Consider the following 26,689-nt stretch of genomic DNA (forward strand, 5'->3'; position numbering starts at 1 on the left):
GAAATCGGCTCTTCCAGAAATCGGCTTTGATTATTGTAGGTCTTACAAAAGCAATGTTACGTGTTAAGGAACAATAATGAGTAAAACCAATGATATTCTAAATCGCCAAGGCCTGAATGCCACGACGTTAGGAGAATATTTATTTCTTTAAATCAATTTTCCACTTGAATACATTGAAACCTAAAGGGACAAACCCAGTGAAACAAAAAAAAACACATAGTTTAGAAACACAAGGTAACTGCCCAAACGACACTGACCGAGATTAGGTACAAACAACACTAAAGACCGCACACGCATCAGAATAGCTTTACCTATAAATGATTTAATACCCGCATTGAAACAGTTAGGAAATTGTGTGTTCACTTAAATACGAGTCTACCGGGGATTTGATCTAGGCTGTATGTCCATATCGTCACACTTGGCCCACCAATAATTACGGAATTATAAAAATCAGTTTAATCAAAACCAGTACCAACTTGAAAACTAGAACAATGAATACTATACGTGTTGTATTTCTAACCATAATAATTTTATCATTGTTTTTGATGAATTAATATTGTCCTTTTCCAATCAATAAACATTACCTTTTCATCTGATCAACAGTAAAAAAACCCAGATTTTACATTTCTTATTGGGTATTTACCTTTTATATCTGATATATACTTCTTTCTTGTTGTCCATTTGTTCATGGCCATATTCACACGCCAGTCGCTCTCTGTCAGTTAACGGTTAAATACAGGTTTGCATTAAATGGTTGTCCTTCATACGTTTAGTTGTTTATTGAAAAAGCGACTTAGTAAGCATGTTTATTCATTCAAATGATTTACCTGATTTATGTAATGTATACAATGTTATATAAATTTGTTAATTCAAATATCAAATAATTTAATTACCACTTCTGTTTTCCCATTAGTGTTTATCAATGTTTATAGTATATAAATATTTGATCATACCAAATATTGTATGAAACACCGAGTTATTTTATCTACACACCGCAAATAGGAACTCATTTCATGATTCATTAATGATAAATTCTAACTATTGTTCTTCCTTTATATTGGTACTGACCTAGTCTAGGATATAATGGTCGAATGATATAGTATTATCATTTCTATTCGTCCGAGTATGAGAAATGTGAAATGAGGTTCAAAATTAAATTAGACGAAGTCTTGCAATTAGGATGCACACCATTATTTGGGGTAGGAAATCCATTTAGAACCAAGAAACACGGATTTTGCCTATGTTGCATGACTTTTCTTACAAATTGCTATCAATCATAACGTTTAACTGCTCATAAACGTTATTACCTTGTGAACCGGAATCAAATCTTATAAAAAGGGTTATATGTTCTGAATGTTAGAAATTTCATTTTTTCTGGATATCAAATACTGACAAGTTTGACAAATTAACGGAATGAAAATCTGCAAATACTTCCTCCGTTAAAACGTCAATGATTTAAGGACAATGAGATGCATATTTCCAAAGTTCCATAAGCATGACAAACCTGAGTGCTTTAATACCTCACAGCATAATTCGGCGAGGCTCTGTTATATGAATATAACACATGAAGAAAACAAGCATCATTTTAACCTGGTGGATGTTTCGTGTACTTGCTCTAACATCATGTGAAGACGACTAGCACGAATACGTACACGCTAATGCTATAACCATTCAAGAGTTACAATCGTGCAACTTATTCGATGACTAAATGTCCCTTACTTAGCTAACGACATATCTGTATAAGAACGACTCAAAAATGTATTTTTGAATTTGAGTAGGACTCGAACACTGATAACTGAGACCTACATTTGAACAAACTATACACATATACAAATATAATGGAACACATAAAGCGACATTAAACTTGATTTTGTCACGGTGAATATAATTTTATATGGCGCACAACATGGGGTATACACATCATCTTTACTGGATATGTATTATAACGCTTATCATTGTTTCAGTCGCTTTCACTTGCTTTCGTCTTTTAAAACATGGGTTATCAAACTAAAGCAACAATCATGACGTTGAAAACGTGGGACTAAAACACAACTCAAGTGGGGTTTTAAAAGGTACTTTAACGCGTATAATGGAATTCTTAGGGAACCGCATTTATAATGCAGGCGTATTCACAGTTGTCTCTTGTGAACGGTAGTCGTGTTAATCGATAACTTGCATCAATCATCTGTATTAAACAGGACACGAGGAAGCACTAATGTCAAAATCGTCAAGTGTTTCAGACCAAATCAGTGAATAAAAACGCAGCAATTGTCGACGTGCAACAAGATGTAAAACCTGTTCCCCGCAATCATATAACACGTTTAATGAATTGAGTGCGACTAAAAATGAACAAATGTTACCCCATGATCAAAATCATCGAGAAAATGACCTTAAACTGGCAAAGGGAACGTTTAGTGTTGTTATTTTTGTTCTACATTGAATTTTCCCTATACTATTCATCAATGTTGATCATGAATGGTTGCGTACAATCTAAGACTATCAAAGCAGTTTTATATTGTTCATATTTGTTTAACACAACATCATCTTGCTTCACCCATTCGTAAGTGCATTGGAGTGATTCAGGCGATATCTACTTGCAGCCGAAACTTATACCAGTCTGAGACACTCTATTTCGATATAATCATTCTTCTAAATAAGTTCTCTATTAACAGAAATATAATCTAAAAGGAAACAAATCTTAAAAAATGTCTACGTTTACAATATATACGTATTTCATGAAGCATATCAGGTAATCTGCCCTTTTATATGCCAATTATCAGGATACCCTTAAAATGAAATGTTCCGACAGGTGATAATACTAAATAATTTCTAGGAAGGTAAGTGCGTAAATGTTCTCGATATGATATCAGCATTCTTCTAAACAATGTCTCTGTTAGTGAATATATTAGTAGTTAGATCTGCTTCTCTTGCTGTTGAACACGTTAGCCGCTCTGTTTAATGTCTTTTCCTTGCTGTTAAATATACTTCTTCTTTATTTATTTTGCTGATCACTACGACCTGTAGTAATGTAAGCTGCGTGTATTCGGCAATGTGGCAAATATGAATTAACGGTACACTTCATATAGTAAAGAATTTTATCACTGAGTGTTCGAAACATTTGAAATGTTTTCAGTTTTTTTACTTCTTGATATTATACTGATCTTGTTTAGGTCTATCTGCGTATTGTTTTCAGTTCTTTACTTCTTGATATTCTATTGATCTTGTTTAGGCCTATCTCCATAATGTTTAAGGTTTTTACTTCTTGATATTCTACGGATCTTGTTTAGGTCTATCTTCATACTGTTTTCAGTTTTTTAATCCTTGATATTATACTGATCTTGTTTAGGTCTATATCCATAATGTTTTTAGTTTTTTATCCATAATGTTTGGTTCACGTCATCGTGATAAATATTTCCTAGTGAATATTAACATTTTATGAATATATATGCAAAAGCTACAGAAACATGCTCAGTAGCAAAATGTTTAAACATAAACCCGGTTTAGTGGCAATGGGCAAACGCCAAAGACATAGAACACAAAATCACAAACAAGAAACATAGAACAGCACAGAACTCTACAAACAGAAAGCCAGAAGCCAGGAAGTGTTCTTCCTAAGATTACAAAACTCGAATAATAACATAATTATCAGCATGTATTGTTTACCATAAACATGTGTTGTCGTAATGTAGTAACCAGACTCACTGTCGTGTTTTTTACCATCATTATATCGTGATTACGCGTTTTCGTTATTGTAGGATTTTGTCATCTTATAATCATCGTACTGTCGCGTTATCATCATCCTACTTACCCTTTTTCATCATCGGGCTGTCGGGTTATCGCCATCGTATTGTCGCGTTATCTTCATCGAACATCAGTACAAATGGTCTTTCGAGAGGAATCTTAAATGGGCGTCCCGTGTGCAGTATTATACACTGGCGCACATTATCGAACCAGGGTAGCTCTAACCAGGATTGTGTGCATTTTGCTCCAAAAACATTAAATAACTGACTGATCTTATCGGAGCCCTCGCGAGTATTAATAAGATTAAACATGATGATTTAAAATGGATTGTATTTCACGAATCAGGGCTTTAACTAAAGTTAAAATTTGATTGTAAACTGTAAACTGATCCTATTATGCTTGCTAAGATGTTTTCAGTTAAAATGTTATACAAAGCATGTACTGCATACTTTATATATATAAACATAATGTTACAGTGGTTCTATTTATGCATACTAATAGCTCAAATTATCAGTATTTACAATTGTGGAGAGCTAGATGTTTTGCGAACAGAAACTTATCATAATATACTCAATATAAAACACATGTAACAGTTGAACTATCTTTATGATTTAGATGTAGCTTTATTTCGTAAATGTTTTGCGTCATTTGGATGTTCTGTACGTATTTTTCTGTATTAAACCTGGTAGACATTATAAGTATCTATTATGTGTTTCCGGTACGGATTGAAAAATCCGACCCGAAGGCACGCGCGTTAGCCGGTAACGAGGCTTGCCGAGATATCGGTCACGCAGCGTAGCCGAGGGTCGGATATTTCGAACCTTGAACTTTAACTATATATATATATATGTATATTCATGACTAACTAAAGAGATACATTATACAATAACAACACAACAGTACAAGGTGCATTCTCGGGCACATAACGCTTGCATGTTAGGAAAGAGCTTGCATGTGACCTTTGTTTGATTGTGTTTTGATTAGGTACAATTCTTAAGTATTTATACATTTTACGAACATATACCAAGTCAAGTCAAGTAAAGTCAATATTTGTTTATTGTCGGATTCTATATATAATATTTGAAACATAAGTTATGTATAGCTTTTTACCGACATGATCATTTAACAAATAACAACAGGATTTATCTAAAAGAAAAAAATGCATGTGTAATTAGGCATTAAAGTCTTATATAAAGAATATTAAACATATATGTATCTAAAAAACCACGAAGTGAGAGGCATATTGAACTTAGATCCTAACAAAGTTTAAAATGGCTAATTAACCGATTTGTTCCGTAATACAATTGCCATTGAAACATTAATTGAAGTAAATATTTAAACAAGATCGATAGCTCTTCTTTGTTTCCTACTATCTGTGTCTTATAAACTAGACATTTGTTTCATTTGACAACCGGCACATGATTGATACCCAGTTTTCGGGCGTTCCTTATTCATTTGCTCAGGAAATATACATGTGGAATACGTGTTGTATTACAACACATTTCTTTGGATGAAACCAGTCGCCATACAACACCTTTGCTGGGATGATGCCAGCCGCCATTCTAGTTTATTTAAACGACAAAAGCAGGTAAGAACATTTCCTGTACGTTGCAACGTTGTATGTAGAAAACCATGTTTGCCAATAAGTCGAATTTATCTGATATATTCACAGACAAACTAATTGTATATATTCTTAAACCAAACACTTTTCTGAATTATCTCGTCCGGAATTTTACTACACATCTACTTCATATTTTGTTATTGATTTCCTGTGCCAGAATGATAGCCAATATTTTAGAGTATTCGAATAATGGCAGGTATCACGACATTGCGTGCGCCTCTTATATTTCTGAGAATCTATATAGATAACTAATATTTGTTTTGTCTCAATTAAAGGGGTAAACACCGCCTCGCAATCAAATCATAATACTAGAAATAACCTATATAGCCTGTATACTTTGTTACACAATGGCAAAAATTCGCAAGCACAGCATTTCCTGTAATTTAATGCCCTCTAAGCACAAAACTAATTATGTGCCATTTGTCAAATCACGTACAGACCTTTATGGTCTAACATGAATGATCCGTAATTCCAAGGGGAATTATCAATATTAAATTATTTTATTTTTTTAGATTGTTATGAAAGAGCCATGGCATTTTTAAATCAATTGTGGTAAACGAAATGAATGAACATTCTGTTGAATAACCACGAATTTGATCTTCTATTTAAATCATAAAATTATATTTGATCATTTATTGCAATATATAGATACAATACGCCAACCCGCCTCCCCAATTCCCATTTATCGCTGTTTACTTATGCCATTATGCTAAAAAATGATCACATCTGTTGTATTAATCTCCTACTATTCTGAGATTGCCGTTGACAAGCAGGTATATCTCTGCTCGACCACATATTCATCCAAGTTTCCCCCAAGTAAGCGCCTTGGACCAGTCAGCAAAACAGAAGGTCAGTTGCGGTTAAAACTAGTTGAAGTGTTATCAACCGCACTCTCGTGCATCTTTATTCTAAAAGGGATTGTCATTTCAACCATTGCTCTGTGTCATAAGAGTACATTGTTAACAAAATACCCCAGATACGCAATACATGACGTTTTACACAGTAATTGACTTTACGAAGAACAAAATAAGAACAAGAGAAAAAAAACGGAGACGGTTTTGTCTGTCTGTTTTTTTAAGTAAATTACAACACATCCAATTTTTATAGTAGGCTCAGTCATGCTTAAGCTTTTAGTTTCTTTTTTGCCAATACTGCTTAAACGGTTGTCCGGTTAGTGCAGTTGTTAGTGTACTCGTTTTTCCTCAAGGCCACCAACCATTGATTCTCGACCTGGTCGCATGTGAGTTTGGTTGGTGGACACAAAGCCGGGCGGATGACTTTTTTCCGGGTTCTCCGTATTGCCCATAACACAAGACCGCACTCTCGCCTAGTGTCGTGGCATTTTTTTTAACTAAAGTTACCTTCTTCTCAATCGATGTAAAATAAATAAACTAACATTGTTTATACGTGCAACTGAAGATGCCGCCAGCATACTTCGTCGTTATTATTATGAGCTCTTTGCATTATGGATGTTATCAATAACCTCGGTGTTTTCTTGCGTATTGAGCGTTTGAATATGAGAGAAACATAGCTATATCCACCTGTTTTTTATTGTCCATCGGTAAACAATAATTTCATAGCATTAAGAAAAAAACACGAACCAGAATGAAATTTTGGAGGTAAGTCCGTTTTATATATGATTTCCTAGCCCTACAAGACAATATTATTATTTTATTATTTATTTTTTATTGGGTAGGGAAGTGCAGACAATATCTTATTTTTGAGCGGAACAGTCATACCCCGTAATGGTCTGGGATTTTTTATTTGACTGTGTTATATTTAATTAATATATTTATAATCCGACGTATACGTATCTGTGTTTATAACATCTTTTTGTTGTTTTTGCTCGCTTTCGGTAGACATTCTTTCGAAAGTCGAATCAAAGTAACACGACGTCAATTTCAATGTTTGTGTTTTTGTTCTATTGGTCATACCAACATACTTATACCGGGTGACCTAATATAAATTTAGTGTGAATTGGAAGGGTATAGAATAGTTTCCTAAAACACGTAAATAAAGATAAAACAGTGTGTTTTGTTTGTTCTTTATTCCATTACCAATTGAATCTTTTAAATCTTGGATGGCCAAAACCCTTATATGTGATATTGTTCATTCATTGTTTACGTTTCCTTTGTCTTCATGCAAAGTCCTTGCAATTGACCTCTTATCAATACGGGCTCACAAGGCATCAAACATGCACATAGGTTTACATCGGATACCCAGACTAGACTTGAAATCGTACTGTAATTCATAATGTTTTGATGAGTTAACTAATATTACACTATACAGCCAATAAAGCGCTAATTTTGGCATCAAAGATGGAACAGGATCAGATTGACGTCGACACCCATGATGAAAGGGGTTGAAAGACTTTGAAAATGAAAAGTGAATGAAACAGATATGTGTGACCTGCAGTTAGATTTTAACATAATCGAATTTGAAATGTTAAGGTAAGATATAACACACATTTGCTAACATGAAAATAACCAAATAAGTATCAAATGTAGCAATATAACTTTACATTGACAAAGATGAATGACCAACAACTTTTTTTCAGAAAACAACCATGAGTGCACTCAAGGGATCAAAATAAATATTGTAGACGACCATGACAAATCCTTTTTACTTTGCCTCCTCAAATGACGAGTCTATTTGAAAAAAGAGTAGACGATCAGACACGATTGAGCCGTAGAATTAAGTATTTGCAATTAAAATTAGAAAATGCACCAGAGCATTTTTCTCCTTGCTAGACGCTGATTAATATATTGACGCTTGAATCGTCTGATGCAAGACTTTCTTTAAATTGTATTTGATACTTGCGGAGAATGTATTTTTTTATAATTTTCACTTCAATGCAAAAAGGAAAATCATTTTAAAGGTATCTAAATAGGTTAATGCGTTTTACAGTATATTCCTTAATATTAAGTATCCATGTAACCTAACATATCATTTATCATTGGTGCTTTCTCTTTATATTTTGAAAACCGAACAAAAAACACAAATGACGGTACATATACATCGCAGTGTCAATGCGTAACAAAAATATAAATCGTTTTGAATCAATTCTTATATAAAGATGATTGTACAGCAGAACTGTTAGTGGACACTGGCATTTTTCTAAAAAAAAACTTCATTATGGTATATAAACATGTAGGTTTAACCAGCGGAATTTCAGTAAAAGCCAGGCAAACCACTAGTGCAAAATAAAAACATTGTGTTGTCATAGGACATTTCTGGCAAAAAAATCATTTACACAAAAGAAATTTAATCCAGAATTCTGCTTGACTATGGACTCAGATTACGATGCGGTAGAATGAGAAAGTGAACGTTAATATTGAGTTGGTAATTATAAGATGAGAACGAAACAAAGTTGGCTAATAAGAAAAAGCTGAGTACCACAGTAACAATCCCATGTGTCAACAAAACGTATTGCTGACAATGGCAATTTGATTAGGAAGCAATTTCGGTAGTCAATAGCAATTCATGTCCGAACAGAAAATTAAACTGGACGGCATTGATTGATGAGATCCAGAGGCAAAAGAGAATGATAATATTTTAACGTTTGGTCAAATCTTCTGGCCACAGACCGTGTTACATCAAGTTAAAATGAAATCAGAAAAAAGGCAACATGTTTACGAGAGGTTAACACTGAACAAAAATATTGTTCTCCGAATACAGTATTTTTGTAGAGCGAGCGGCTATACACTCATTTTTATCATTTATATGTGGTTAATGCATAGCGAAGCCGGGCATAACGACCCGAGATAATATAGGGGATATTTGTTTATATCCGTGTAAGAAAGTATTTTATTTCACGATTGTCACAGAAAAACATATTTTCACGAGTGATGCTGTTTTGATCAAGGGGAAGTAACTACAATGCATTTTAAAAATAGTTCTGGAAGTTGATATTTTCGCTGCTTATTTTGCAGTAAAAATATAAGATTGATATTTTCATTGGTGTTATTCCACTGATAAAACTAATTTCATCGAAAAGCATAAAATAAATCCAGGGATATACCGAACACGAGGGCCAATGACTACGCAGCGGTCTCACTCCGCCATTTTCTAACCTCTTTAATACATGTGATGTTTGCTTCTATTGAAAATTTACAATATATTTCTTTATAATTCTTTAACTTCACTCCAATTGTATTCCTATTACATTCAATCTTGACGACGTTGAGTTAACATACTCCCAAATTGAACAATGTTGAGAGTAAGCAAAATCGGAAAAAAAAACATTTTGCCACCATTTCAATTCTTTGTAAATAAAGTCCTGTTTGTTTCTTTGTGATACTTGAGCTACCACTCGAGCACATTAGGAACAGTTTTTTCATCTACAGCAACAATGTATATTAAAGGTACAAACACTAATGCATGGAAACAAGAACCTGCCCAAAGCTGGAAATGAACCTGCCCAAAGCTGGAAATGAACAGCTATACTGGCTAGAAAAAAAGAATTCCTCCAGGAATCCTACTAATATTGCAAATAACTTCTTCATACAAAGCAATGTAGCGACCACAGTTAATACAATAATTGTAATTGATGTTGAACACAGACACATTAAGCGGAAGTCAAATGTAACAAATGCTCCATGAACTAGAAAGGCAATTTAGTAAATACAACTTCTGTCACCACTGTACAGAATAATGAAACTTGCAGGAAAAGACGATTTGGAATATTTAAAATTTAAAAGTTGTGGACAAAAGCAAATGAGTATAAAATAATACCAATGCACATTAAACATCACGTGAATAAATTAATTTTAGGGGCTTGTGATTAGCTGCATTCCTTATTGATTCTTATCACATACGGTACATGTATATTATAATAAGGAACAAAACATAAATAATGATAACATAATTATTATAAATATCCTTCTTTAGTGTGCCGGACAACCATATATCGTGATTTAGCTGGAAGCTATACAGACTCTTATTTGATTTTTGCGAGATTTGATATACTAAGAGTTAATTATGTTCTAGTCATTTGGAAGGTAGTAGCTCTGTCTGCTACTTAATACAAACGAGTTGCCACTTGTTGTCCTTAACATAGGCAGGCAACAGTATTTATGCTAAAATTTGTATACTAATTTGGTCTCTGCAAAAACAATTCTAACTGTTCGAAAAGGCCAGTCTCTTGGATTTGCTAGCAGTGTAAACTGGTATTGTGAAAAAGCTTTCAGTTTCTTTTATCAGATCTTGAATAATTTGTAATTGAAAATTCGACATATTAAGTGTTCTGTAGTTCTGCGGCATTTTCTTCCGCGAATCGATTACTTTGATCTTGACCGATTGGTTCAATCACTTACACTGAAATGAAAGAACCTCTCCAAAACACTGCTCATACGAAAGAAAGAAAAAGTTTTACCGTAAGACACTTCCTCTTGACAGATATTTAATAGTCATTTTATAGCTTGAATCGTATTGTCGGATTCAAATACCGGTTACAGTTTAACTGAAGAAATAACGTTATACTTCCAAGCGTAGACTCAACACTGCGTAGTAATTTGTTTGGTCAACAACACAACATAGTATGAGTATAATAAATGATGTCACAACAAAAATGCATATGCTTTAAGAAAATAGTCTGATTGATTCCCACTCGAATATGTACAAGACAAGCAATGACCTGGTCCATAGCGTGAACTAGGGGTTACTCTCTTCATCATGGGAATAGGCTGGCCGCTGTATGTAGATAGACATATATACGTATTGTTTATATAAAATAATATGAGTAGCTACCCTGATACTTAACATTAAATAAATGGGAAAGCTATAAGCTTTCTCTTGTTTTAATTGCAAAACTTAGTCGTAAAAGAGAAAGGAATAACTATAATACCGCAAAAACTCTTCAATGAAATAAATCCCATGCAGTAAATCTTAATTGAACGTCATCATCTGGATGATTAAATCAGCATTATAATTATAAAACTAAATTAGTCTGCGACGGTTGCACAAATAGCACTGTATATAACTGGCATCACAGCAAGGTTACAGAGAACATACAGTGTAAGTAGCATATGGTTTAAAATCAATGGCTTACTCTACTGTACAATAAATTCTATAATTTAAATATAAATTGTGTTAAGGGCGCGAATATAAAAGCTAACGAATCAAAATGAATGAGTCATAAAAAGCCTCGTCTACATCCGATAAATCGCAAAGACTTTTCCCCGAAATTAACGCCCTGTTTTATTTTTTTATTTTTTTTTTGAAATTCCTTAAAATATCTAGACGGCGATAAACATTGACTTGGGCTTTTTGCAAGGTTGCTTTAAAATTGTCAATATCTACAAAACACTCAGTCTGTGAAGAGTACCTTGGTAAAAAAACAAGCTTATGTCAACTTGATCGTAATTGAACAGATTTTGCTTTATTAAAATCTCGCCGACATAATGTCCGTTACTCTGTCAATCTGGTGACGTTATGCAGAATAAAACGTCAGCATTCAATCCGCCCTATTTTGCCCATTGGAACGACAGCGAATTTCATTTCTTAAACAATAAGTGTCAAAATCGACCTTACATTTTGCCATTGTCGTCGTCAGTGATCGATGTAAGTAAGATATATGAGTTTGCAGTATAATGTCGCATAATCGGTCATAAATTTTGTTTATTGAACTAGTATTAATTTTGAACCATTAATGATCGTTAACTTTCCTCCCATTTGAGGAAAATTAACGAATTGAGTTTTCATATTGCCGTAATATGAATTTGTTTTATTTGCACGTATTATTAAACATATATATTCGTTGTCCAAAATCGGCAAGAATATTTTGCGCAAAATAAACAGTATATTGCGTCGGGAACAACACATGGTTCATGGATATTGGAGGCATTTAAGAGTTTTCTAACATTAGTTGGAATACCGTTTATTAACACATGTGAACATATCTCTGCAAAGACTCTTTGTATATAACTTTAATACTGTTGATTCTGCATTATTATGTTAGCGCGTTTGTGCGTGTCAAAATTTGCAGGTATTTGGACATTTACCCTTGGTGATAATATACATAACACTAAATGAGGTCAAGGTTTTGTGTACTTGATCAAAACTCGTCGACTTAATTGTTTAAGTAAAACAGTGTAAGAAGAAAGGAATTAAAACATAACAAAATGCTATATAATTTTGGTACTTTTATCATAAACTTTTAGAAGTTAATTTGTTGTTGTTGTTCAGACAAGTTTATCAATGAGTACAGTTTATATATTTTGCATTAGTCCGCTAATTGGAACATAATAAGAACAACTATGTTAATTTAAAAAAAAGACAAACATTTACTGAAATATCATTAATCCGAGAACAAAACATCGATTCGACCTATGCAAAATTTCATCATTTTTGTTTTCGTGCAACGTGGTAGACACTGGAATAAGGAATTCAAAACCGAATAATTTAAATATGATTGTTTGCAATATTCCATCTTGTGAATGGTGCATCACAAACACAGGTGAACAAATCACTTTGCAAGATGTTAAACGTTAACAAAATTACCCTCAACGAGTGCTGCACATGATTAAGAATTTATGAACATCTTTAAAATTCAATAGTTTCAAGTATTATTTGCGGAAAATTAGAGAACAGGTACAAATCATTTCAATGCTTCTGAACAAATCAATGAAAGCCGAAGTATTTTTTAAAAATTAAGAATTAAAAAAAATGAAATTGAGTGCACATTTTGAGCGTCTGATTCTAAAAGTTTCGGGTTCAGCAGAAGTTTTGTTTTTCTCTGTTCCATCTATTTGAATGAGAACACGTATTTTCATATTAAACGAAGAACTAAGAATTACAGAATAAGTACTTGTTCCTGTATTGGTTTGGAAATTAAAAAGTTCTGTTTAGGTAAGATCCATCATTGTGCGAGGCTGCGAAGTAATGCAGAATATCTTAAAGCAGATTCTCTTCTCGGCAATTATTGACGATCGTCTTACGTCCGTTCATTCAATATCTTTACCTGGTTAAAACACATTGAACTTATTCGATTAAGTTTTGGATTTTTCAAAAATAGGGTTACCGATTAGAAGGATACGTCACATAACTTGATATTATAAGAAATTGCTAAAAGTTGTTAGTCTCTATAGACGATAAAATGATGATATTTATTATTATTATTTTTTTGTACATACACACTTGAACATCACTGTGTATGGTACATAAAACGGATTTAACGGAATTGCTAGTCAATACCGCGATTGTTTATGTTTAAGATGTCCATTAATGGAGTGGTTGTCACGTGCTTAGCCATAAGAAATGAAAGAAGAGGGGTTGCGAAAACGAACTTGTATTTGTATTTCTACGTGTAGGTTACCCGTTCACTCGTGTATCTGTACTCATGTATTACGTGTAGGTTACCCGGTCACGTTGATGTTGCAAATGAACAAAAACGTGGTTTGCGAAATCTATATTTTCACTTAAACAAGAAGGATGACCAACACTCACGTAATACGTTTTTCACATGATTTTGTAAAATTTTGCAAAAATATATATACCTTACTGACAAAGCAAACATGTAGACCACAATAGATACAAGCTTGTTATAGTTGTATCTTGTGAATGGTACTTGCGTTTATCGAAAACTTGTATAAATCATCTTTCTTGAAAAGGACACGATAATACACTTATGTCACATTCGTGCTTAAGACAAAACAAGTAAATTATTACAAAGTCTACATGACTCTATAACATGATTGAAAACCTGTTGCTTAGCAATAACATTAACATCGAATAACCTTGATTTGGCTGAACGTGATTAATACTATCAGAAACTAGTTTGCATTGCTCTTTGAATTTAATCCGATTGTATACTCATTGACTCTTTTCATCAGTTCTGATCAGAATAGAATGCGTAAAACACGACTAATACAGAGATATACATGTAAGTTAAATATGAGTTGATTATGCTTCACACATGTATAAGTGCATTAGAGAAATAGAGGCCATATAACTGGTTGAAAATTAATAACTGTGAGATACTCAAGTCTTATTCCACGAACAATTGCAGTGTTCATCCGGAAAGCTCTTTTCTGCAATAGCTCTGTAATTTCAATTTGGATCTAGATGTGGAGACAAATGACTCTGATTGTGGACTAATAAAAATAATTATAATAATAATATAGATGAAATAAAGGAAATGAATAGTTTTGATTGGTTTATAGTTAAGTCGGTTTAGTAATAACATGCGATTCCCGTCATTGTGATAAGCTGGTTCCAGAGACTGCTTACATTTCATCAAGCCGAAATAAATCTCTTTAAAGGAGGGATCTATTTCTTCTCAAAACAGTAGTTGTGGTACAAACAATCAAGCATTGAACATGCAATTGAATTTTTAGATAATTCAAGCATACATGTAAAGCATACATGTACATTCAGCCTTGGAATGTTCAAATACTTAAATTGGCATTTAGTGTATTTATTGTATACAATACAAGCCTTCGTAACATGGAAAACAAGTTCTTGCGTTTTGAAAATAAATGATTTATAATTGCTTTAAAAGTAAAGAGTGTATTAAAATAGTTATCTGGCTGTTCTTAATAACAAACATTGGTAATGTAATAGTCGTTCTTTACTTGGCAGTTACTTATAGATTTTTCCGTAGAAGTGTTTATTATGTAATGCTCATTTCACTGAAATTAACAGTATTGTCCCGTATCCTGTCAGGAATGTGTTGAGCATAAAGGGCATTAGTCTGAGCTGAGACTTATGCAAGGGAACGTGCAAGGAGGTTTATTTCAGCCATAAAATTTGTCGATCATTAAAAGCAAATATTTGCTGTATCACTGAACAAAACTCATAGAGCTCTTCTTTTCCTGATTTTAAATGCAAAACAAAATTACCTTAAGAGACAAATTTCAACATCTCATGTTTTGTTTCGTGTGTCTTGTGTCATGAATGAATATCTCACTACTTTAAATAATGTATGATTAGAATACGTGAAGCTTCTTATGTAATGATAATCAAGACTAAAGATATACAAGCTAGTAAACGGCAAGTAAGAATGATGTGAAGTATAACGGTAGTTTATGAAAACGAATTATTGGTTGTTGTGTCGAACGCGTGATGCGTGTGACAACCAAAGAACCTTATACTTTTCCATTATTAACCTGAATTTCATTGATCTATACTAATATCTGTTTTATCATTTTTCATTGATTAAATTGCGATCACCGAGATAAGGTATTTATTCTTATACATTCAATACGGCAATGGAAATAACAGAGACGAGCTAAGCAGTCCACAACTTAGAATATATGTATGCGTGTGTAAAGGCACATTTGTGTATTATACGTACACTTTTGCGTGAAAGTTTCATCGGATATCAACTGTATTTACTCGGATATGCTATTCTCACATTCACAAACAAATACATTGCTTTATTCTTCTTTGAACATGATCAGACCCTACATAATGATGAAAATATCGGTTGTTGAACAGTTATTTCGCTGATAGAATAGCTCAGAAAGCCTACAGCATTTGAAAACCATTTTTTTTAACTTTTTGTGGTTCTCAAAATGAAGCAATCAGTGTCGTGTAGAGAATAATTTCTTTGAAACTAGATTGAAAGGCAAAAACATCAATGCTTTGATGAATAGATAAAATCTGAGGGCAACGGAGTATTTTGCAAGCGAAAAAAATATGTGAGTACAAGTTTGTGAAAGAGAAAAACAGCCTAGACAAGAATATAACTCATTTTTAATTGCCAATATTGATTTTCAATAGTTATAAAAGTGCAGGGCTTACTTCACCAATGTACCTTGCGCAAAGCCATATAACGAGAGGTTAATAGTCGGATAGATCCATTGGACATTAACAATTTACTGTCTGTCATAACACACACACACACTTTCATCTGCACATATGTCTGAAGTAAAGAGATTGATAAATATAAATTTGCTTTTGTAGATATTTTTCGAAAGATCTTATTTCTTTCAAATATATTATGAGTTTATGCTTAAATTGACTAGACACAAGATGATAATGTGCTTTTTTTAAATAGAAAAACTCAGTTGAGACAGCGTCAATATATTCTTCCAATTATTATTTATTAGCTTCGTACTAGCCCGTACTGACCATTCGAGGCTGTTTGTGGAAATACTGTATTTGTTGATCTTCGGACTACCTGGTGTTTAGCTCCTTTAAAATGCAAATTAACTAAAAAGTCAAAAACTAAATGTGAAAAAAAGAGTAATGTGTCTATAGAAATAATGGCGGAAAATGGGTAAAAAAGGCTGCAAAAGTAACAATGAACTCATTAGACGGGGTATATAAACTGTGCATCCTTAAAAGGCCTGTCCTATCTATCAAATCAGTTTCTTTATCGAGTTATATCAATGCCATCATAGGAAATTGATAAGGAGTTTTCCGTCCAATAATGTGGAATACACAGACATACATGCATAGCTGCAGAGGGTCATTAATGATGTCTGTACACTAAAGACGGGCTTAGATTACGACTTTACGATAAATAATAACGAATATGCGAGTTGTGTTTGATGGCAATGATATTAAAAAACAGTGCTAATACTCACAGCTGAATGCCCACTCTGCCTGGGCACTCATGTCTACACACAGTAGAACCGTCTTCACATTGGTAACTTCCGAGTTCGCCATTTATTTCTCTCAAAGTTCTCCTATTAATTGCTTCCTCAGGGAAATCCTAGCTAAGATTCCAGAGACGTAACTAATAATGTAAGAATTCTACAAATGTATATCAAAGTTTTGTATTCAATTCTGCAGAGGTCGTTATTTTCCTGAATTTTACTCACTTCCTCAATATAGACATTTCTTACTAGTCTCGAACCGACTCACCGATAGCTTAATATATTGAATAATAAAGAAAAATAACATTGAAGAAACGTTTTCATTTATTTTGACCTTTTTAACAGAACAAGAATCCAATATCACAACGTATAGATTTCTATGAGATCCTAAAATATTCAGCCCAACACTGAAATTCACTCATCTACAGAGATGTGATTCGTTTCAACAGCCAAGTTATCAATAACCTTGGATTTTTCATGAATCCCCAGAGTTTTGTAGTGGATTAAACTATCATTTCTGTTCCTGTAACCCATAAACTCAACACGCGCATATCCAACATTGTCTACATCCATAGTTATATACATGTTGAATTTGTAGCAATGAAAGACAAGGCATTTCAATAACAAACGAGTGTACATTTAGAGAATAAGATGTAAAAGAAACATTTCCATTTTTTATTTGCTTGCATTCTTTACTGTTTTAGAATATATCGGACATGTATAATGAGTAAATTAAAAATATGCCATTCTAAAGCGCAATGGAATGAATATCACTACTTTTGTTTGGATTTCTTCCTCGGATATTATGCAAATGCATTAGTTTGTTTGAACCCACGAAGACAGAACAAGTTTGCCCTCTTAAACACTACAATAATGAATAATGTCTTTGTTGTAATGTTTTTAATACTATTTAATACCCTAATTACTTTCTCTGTATTTTATATTGAACGGTTTGTATTAGTCAATCCATAAACTTTACCATTTAAATATTCTAAACGCATTTGTACAAATAGCCTCACTCCTAACGCCATGAATTCATGATTAAGCTCTGTCATACTTTCAGAAACTACCGGGAGAAACCAAGAAGCCTTACTTTAAACAAGATAGTGTTTAACAAGAAGCAAGGCCAAACAAAACATAAACGAGAAACATATAGGAGAACACACGTTTCACAAGTTAAATCAATATCTGCATTCGTAGATATTTATTTAACAGCTTTGGTATGGTCAGTGAAAACTAAATAAAAACTCATTTGATGTTTTAACAGTTTTGTTAACGCTCAACCTCCCACGTTTCCAAACAATTGTCAAAAGGGTGTAACAGTCATAGAGGCAAACAATACGTCACGTGCCAAAGTAAATGTTTAGGTAGTACCCGAGAATAAGCTTAATAATAACTTGCAAGGAAAGCTGATTAAAAGCATAACTGGGCAAGCATAACAATGTAGAGATTATTAACTGATATGAAAGTTACGTTTATAATGTACCGACTTTAGACCAGTACACAATATATGTCATTTACGTTTTCTAAAACCCTCTTTGTGCATGTAGTTTATTGTAACCATCCGAATAACAAAATCTCCTACCCTGAGCAATATAGAAAATGAATACGAATAAAAATGAGGCTACTTAAAAGTCATGTCGGTAAAACAAATAACCGAGATGAAACTATGTCTTAAATTTAGAGTTTTTAGCCATTTTGTTTTCGATTTTCAAATTAACGACTTGTGTATCTCAGAAATGTGTCTCCGCCTGGACACCTGTGTTGGGTATATGTATTGCCCTTGTTGAGACTGAAGAAATTCCTATTGCAATACTGCTCGCTTTGTAATGGATAAAAGGAAGTTTTTATATATATAGTATGTATGCACTGTACTGTTTGTGGAGTTTTGTGCTGTTCTTCCATGTTTATTGTTTGTGATTTTTTCGTTTTTGGCGTTTACCCTGTGCCATTAAACCGGGCTTATGTTTAAACTTTTTGCTTCTGAGGTTGTTTCTTAGTTCTTCACATAAGTATACACTAAAAAAAGTAAAAGAGAAAAGTGTCGGCATTGCATTGGCCATTTAACATAATTATTACGAACAATATTAACATTTATTCTTATATATTTATTGAACATTCAGATATGCTTTTATCTGAGATTACAGATGTTACTCAGCTGGCTATAGCATGTAGGTTTAGGACTTTGACTTTAACTATGGTGGTATAGTACGTGTTTTTTGAGTGGTTATTAACCAAATATGATGTAAATACCCCTGCTCAATAAATAGTGGGAACATTACAAAAAAAGTTCTAAAACACTGTATTGCTTCGTTTAAAATTATTGATAAACTAATGGTATTACCTGCCATGTTTTACTTTCTTCCGAGTGTATTATTTCAAGAGAGATAGGTTTTACCGTCTGATATATCCATGAAGTTGTGTGTATAAACAACTGATTGTCTGTCATAAAACAAACATTTTATCTTTTAAAATGTCATGTCCACAGACTCATGGATATTAAATTGTTTTTGTGGTGACGTTCCGCAGACATTATTGCTGTAAATAATATCGTGTTGTTTTGCTTACGCTGTTGACAAAATAAGCTATTAAGTCAAGTAAAAAGAATAATGAATAAACTGTCTACTGGAAATATAGCAAGAAATCTGAGGAAAATGCTACATCAGTGTTAAGATGAACTCACAAGACGGAAATATGTTAACTGTGCGAAATACCAAGGATGATAAATTATGTGATTTTATTCATCCAATTATCACAATGACCAAATAAAGAGTTCATAAGGATTTACATGTCCAATTACAATGTTGATAATGCGGCTACATTTAATCTAGGAAGGGCTTACTTATGGCAATGCTATAACAACACAGTGCTAATACTCACAGCTGAATGCCCATTCTGCCTGGGGACTCAGGTCTACACACAGTAAAACCGTTTTCACTTTGGTAACTTCCAATTCCGACATTATTTCTCTCACAGGTCTCCTATTAACCGTTTCCTAAGGTAAACTAAGCTAATAATTAGCGACCAATACGAACAATGTACGCTTTATTATTTATCTACTGCGAATTCATAAAACTTGTTTTTAATTCTGCAGATTAGGTAGTTTCATAAGATGCACAATACTGGATGTATATCGAACAATTATTAAATAAGATATATTTATATCAGGCCGGTACGAAACATCCACTATCAAATTGTATATAATTATGTGAGATACTAACAGCTTTTCTTTGTGAACCGATCACTAGAATGCACATCGACATCGATACAGTTTGTTTCACGAGGCAGATTATCGATAAACAATATTTCACTTGCATCGTGCATCTTGAAGCCGCAACATTTTGTTGTTGATTAAAAAAAATCATTCATGTTTCTATTTCTGATAAACTCATAGGACGCAATGCGTGCCAGACTCTAGTTGTAAAACCTGCATTATGCAAAACCACCGTATCGTACTTACATCGTTGTATACCTTTAGTACAGGTATCAATGGAACGCATGCTAGTTCAATAACGACAAACATGTTTACATTTACTTTATCAATTCATCCAAAGATATTAATTCATCCAAAAATATTATTATCAACTCAACGAATATGGGACATAACCTTTTTCTAGGCAATTTTGTCAATTATTTGTCTGTGTCTGCTTGCGTTGTATATGTTTATCCTGCTAGATTTATTAATTCGCCGGGGTTATCAGTATTGTTCTAACTCTATGGTTTGCTTTTCCAGAAAGCGACTCTTCCAGTAATGGACCTTGATTATTGTAGGACTCAAAAAGGCAATGTTCTATATTAAGGAAAGGATAAATAGTATGAGTAAAGCCTATGATCTTTTAAACGCGCCAAGGACTGAATACCACGACGTTAGGAGATTATTTTTTTAAATCAATTTAGGACTTGAATACATTGAAACCTACCGAGACATGCCCAGTAGTAGTACAAATAAAAACACCCAGATAAGACACAAGGAAACTTCCCAAACGAGGCTGATCAAGAATTGCAAAGGTACAAACACCACTAAAGACCACATACGCATCCGAACAACTTAACCTATAAATGATTGGTTACCCGCCTTGCGTGTTCACCGAAACACGAGTCTGCCGGGGATTTGAACTAGACTGTATGTCCATATCACCACACTTGGCCCTTCATCAGTCAATTATTACGGAATTAAAATATATATAAGCTTCATCAGAACCAGAATCACCTTTAAAACTATATCAATGATTTACTTTTCGCGTTATAATTGTTTCTTACCATGAATATGTTACGTTCTATTCAAATCAATATACATAACCATTTCGTTTTTTTTTCAAGTGTAAAAGACTGATGTTGCAATTTTTGTAATTGGGAATTTCTCGCTTATCAAAGACATCCTGTTGTTCATTTGAACATGACCGTAATCTTACACCAGTCGTTCTATGTCATGTAATTGATAAATTCATGTTTTCATGAAATATCTGTCCTATAAGTTAAAAAAGCGACTTATTAAGAGTGTTTATTCCTTCAAATGATTTGATTTTCACACCACGCGGTTGGCGTAAACTAATTAAAGCGTATCTTACGTACATGTGCAAGGATAGAGGAATTAAACACACAACAATATCATATAAATTTGGTATTTTTATCATATAATTGAATTAATACTTTTTCCCATTAGTATTTATCAATGTTTATAGTTGTATATTTCGTATTAAAACTAAATGACCCATATAGTCAATGATACTATTAATTAGAACCTAATAAGTATGGATAATGAGTTTAAAAGACTATCATTGACTGACAATCCATCAGACCGAGAGCAAAACTTGATTCGATTCACACTGAATCCGATAAAAACAGACGATTGAGAAAAAGAAATTCAAATATAATATATTATAAGAGAACATTGAATAATTTTGAAAATGAAAACAATCCATAATACTCATCATTTGTATTATGTTATGAAAGTGAAATTTACGTAGAAGAAGGTATGCAATTAGGATGCATCCCATCCAATTATTGGGGTAGGAAATCAAATTTGAACCAAGATAGACAGTCTTTCTTGCAAAACTCAATTATTTCTTGCACATTGCTATCAATCATTACGTTTAACTTCTAGCAAACGTCCCAACATTGTGAACCGGAAACAATTACAATACAATAGGGATTATTTCCTGCATGTGAGGAATTTCATTTGTTCTGGATGTCAAATACTGACAAGTTTGACAAATTAAATGGATGAAAATCTGCAAACACTTTGGCGTTTTATGCTAATACGTGAATGATTTAAGAACTATGAGATGCATTTTTCCAAACATGATATGCATGACAAACGTGAATGCTTCCATACTTCACCGCATAACTGGCGTGGCTCTGTGATATGAAAGTAACACATGAAGACAATGAGCCTTATATTTTACCTGATGGATTTTTCGTGCACATGGTAATAGTATAACCTTTATAACACTGCAGACGTGGCATTCATTTAAAGAGTATATGCTCCTTTCTTAACTAGCGACATGACTGTTTATTAACGATTCAAAAGGCCTCGAACTTTGATATCTGTGACCATCATGTAAACAAACAATACACATGAACAAACATAATGGAACGCACAAAGTGACATTAAACCAGGCTTCATCACGGCATATTTCATTTTGTATGGTGCACGAAACGGGGAATACACCTCATCTTCAGTATATATGTATTATAACGTTTTTCATTGCTCGAGTGGCTGCCACTTGCCAAATCATAGAAAGTGATTTTCGCAGGCAAAAACCTATTGTTGTTGGTCATTACATAAAATAAACGACCGGAAAAAGTTCAAAAAGTAAATATTTTAATATGGCTTAACATGTTTGTCTATTATTCTAAATATAAGATTTCAGTGATACGTAGTAACTCCTTTAGATATTTTGTTCGATTAAATATTGGTCTTTACAAACATGGGTTATCAAACTAATACTAAAAACGTTTCCTTTGAAAACATTGGTCTCATACAACTTAAATGACACTCAAACGCGCTAAATTGAAGGTTTGGGGAACCGCATTTATAATGCTGACGTTTTTATAGTTGTCTCTAGTGAACGGTGCTTGCGCTAATCGATAATTGGCATCAATCATATCTCGTGAACAGGATAGGAAGAAGCACTAATGTCAAATTCGTTAAGCGCTTAAGACCAAAACAGAGAATACAAACGCAGCAATTATCGACGTGACTCTACCACATGATTAAGAACCTGTTGCCCCGCAATCACACCAATATGTTTAATGTATTGAAAGTGACTCTAATTGTGCAGACGTTGTACAATTATCGGTATCGTCGAGTGTTTAATGGTCATTGCTCTTTAAGTATTTGTTCTGTATGTATTATTCGCTATACTTTTCATCAATGGTGATCAGGAAAGGTTACTTACAATAAGCTATACGAGGTATTTATACATTGTGCATGTTTGCTTAAAACCAGCACATCGTGTTTCACCAATCTGAAAGTGCACTGGTTTGATGCAGGCGTTATGTACTTGCAGCACTTAAACCTCTGAGACACTCACATCCACAATTACACTAACAGTGCATGCATCAAATGCAGTGAAAATTAAAGCAAATAAATAAAAAGTTATACCGATTATCAGAAAATGATTTTTTTATGTTTACAGCTCTTAAGAGAAATCGGACACACAACGTTATTGAACGTCGCTGTCATCTTTTTTTTTGCAATTTGTTTTGTGATTATGTTTTTCACAATTCACAATGATCGAAGGACTATCAACATGTCATTATATACACACAGTTTAAATAATTCAGCGTGGACGTAAAATACAGTGTTACATATACATATATTACATACCCACATAGAATAACGGAATTAAAATTAAAACATATAACATTAATCCATTCAGGGAATCTGTCCTTAATATACTTGTCAGGATGTATTACCACTAATTACATTAATGCCGGTAAGTGCAAAATTAAGCTCGAAATAAGCATTTTTCCAAATAATAGGAAACAAATCTTAAGCAATGTCTCAGTTTACAAATAAAATGTAAAGCATGAAGCATATCAGGAAATCTGCTCTTAATATTCAAATTTTCAGGTAGTATACACTTAAAATGCAATGTTTCAACAGGTGTTAACCACAAGGTAAATTATTGGCAGGTAAGTGCGTTAATTTGCTTGATAAAGCATTCTTCTAAACATTCTTCTAAACAATTTCTCTGTTTACAAAAATATAATCTATATCTACTACAAGTTAGCCTCTCTATTAAATGTGTTTTTTCCTTGCTGTAGCATATACCGTTTCTCTCTTAAATGTATTTGTTGATTTATTTAAAGTACGCAGCGTTTGTTGAGCAACGTATAAAACGACGTGAATAAACTGTGCATATCATATATAAGGATTGGGATTGGAGGCATTTTATGATTGACTGGTAACATAGTTTGAAATGGTATTGGATTTTACTTCTTGATTGGCTACAGACCTTTATTGTTTATCGCTATATTTTTTCAAAACACCTATCCAAGTTTTGACTTCGTTTTGATCTCTACGAACATTTATATTATGTTGTTGTTAACAGTATAATTTAAAGTTTTAAGAACACACATAATCCCAGTTGTAGCAGAATTGCTATGACATGTACTGATTTGCTACAGAATTGCTTACTTTAACTTAAGTATCAAATCATTCTTGGTGGACTGAACGGGATTCATCTCCTGCCCTAAGTTTTTTTGTTTCAATGAAGTTTGGTTTGCGTCATCGTAATAATTAGTTCTCAGTGGATGTTTACACTTCATGAAGCCAGAAAGCGCCCTTCCCAAGATTCCAAAACACGAATAGAAACATATTTTTCAGCATGTTTTGTTTACCAGTAACATGTGTTGTCATATGTGCCTACCAAGTTGTTCTCCGACTACGTCAACGTTGATTGATATTCTGTACTTGCTGCAAAGAAAGCTATTCGACCAGGTACATTAATAAATTACTAGCACACTGTAAAGAATGCCTGCACGTATTGAATTTCAAATATGATATACCACACTACCCTATATCTAATGTTAATTTTAAATATATTACGGACAATAAAACAATTTTACTAGAAACACGAGCTTAGTTTTTTTCCAGTAATTGTGTTGTTTGGTTAATAGTATCTCTTTGTTATTGTGTATGTCATCGTCTTTTGTTAAGTGTATGTTCGGCTTTGACAAGTGTCATTCTTAACAGTGTGGTCACTCGGCTTAATCCCTTTTTATCTTATAATCATGATATTTGATATATTATTTCTGAATATCCCTTGTAGTTCATAGTCCAGCAGTGAACTCAATTCACGTGGCTCATGATACAGTTTTAACACACTACATCTCATTTAGGTACCATTATCTGTCACGAGTGCAATGCCTTCCTGGCTCACAAAAAACAGATATATTAGCTTGAAATGCGCGAATATATTATAAATAATATTATAACTATTTTGTTGCTATGCAATAAACGGGTTGTACGTGACAGCCAATCAGTGAGTTTCCCAAATTGAAATTCGCATAACGGTTCCAAATTTAAATCGTATCTGTTTATTAGTATGAATAAATATAGCGGCGCCATTGTTTAACCTATCGGGATTTCGTGGAAGAAAAAACACTAGTAAATTTAGAGTTGTAAAATCGCGAAAGATGCATGTGTCGTAAGCGATGTGACACATCAGAAAGTAATATTCAATGCGTTGTACACAACGATGTCAGTTTTATGAAAATTATAATATTTATTTTGTATGATGTTGCCATTCACCACAGAATTTGGACTAAACGGTCAATGAACGGCTAGTTAATGCTTTATGTATGAAGTAGTTTAAAGGTATACATATTTTTAAATTGTTTTCACGAAACACTTAACAGGATGTATAAACGGATTTAAGCTGGCATTTAATTATCGAAAGCATCCATTGCTTTGGTCCACCTTTATCTGGTTGCGAACTGATGTGCAATGCTAATTGCCTGGACATGATAAATTTGAACAAACCCTTCGTACAATTCATATATCGGTAGATGAAATATACTGATGCAGATGGCATAATTCAAGAAACGAAACCATAACCTTAATATGTTTGTGGTTCGTAAAATGCTAATCAGTGTCGTGTAGAAAAATAATTACTTTGAAACTTGATGGGAAGGCAAATAAGTCTTAGAGAAATGCGATTGCATGCATGCCAAACATTTTCGCATTTAAAAGAAACACTAGAGAAAAAAACGAGTATTTATTGGTATATTGAATTACACTTTTGTAAGTACCGATATTAATGCCTACTAATTATTAATTTATTCAAGTCTTTCTTTACCCAAGTGCCTTGCGCTAAGCCAGAGAACGATATAATGTACTGTCTGATACAACCATGATATTTTGGATAAAACAAACCGTCTGAATGTCGTACAATCTTGTTTTGCAAAAATGTAAAAATGTATCAATATTGTTACAAAGTAATATGCTAATTTAAAGTCTTTCCGTATTACTTCAATCATTGAATGTGTCTTTGTTTACGATGTGAACGACATGAACTATTAAATCAACGATTACCTGAGAAAAGAATGAATAAATTGACTACTTGGAAACAATAAGATATAGGTAGAAAAGGCTACAAAAGTGTTAAAATACATTCATGAGACGGGATATTTTAACTTTGCCCAATAAACAGGTATGTCTTAGCTGTCATATTATTTTCGTTATTCAATTATAACAATGCCTTAAAAAGAATGTAAATGGAGGTTCTTGACCAATCACCATGTGGTATACAGATATTTACATGAAATGCTGCAA

General features: G+C 33.2%; 1 protein-coding gene across 2 annotated transcripts in view; it reads right to left on the reverse strand.

Moving 5' to 3' along the window:
- LOC128217614 (universal stress protein in QAH/OAS sulfhydrylase 3'region-like) overlaps window positions 1-26,689 on the reverse strand; it is a 119,158-nt gene that overhangs the window by 80,726 nt on the left and 11,743 nt on the right. The window lies entirely within an intron of this gene.

Source organism: Mya arenaria, chromosome 14 (assembly GCF_026914265.1).
Source record: "Mya arenaria isolate MELC-2E11 chromosome 14, ASM2691426v1".
Lineage (NCBI taxonomy): Eukaryota > Metazoa > Mollusca > Bivalvia > Myida > Myidae > Mya > Mya arenaria.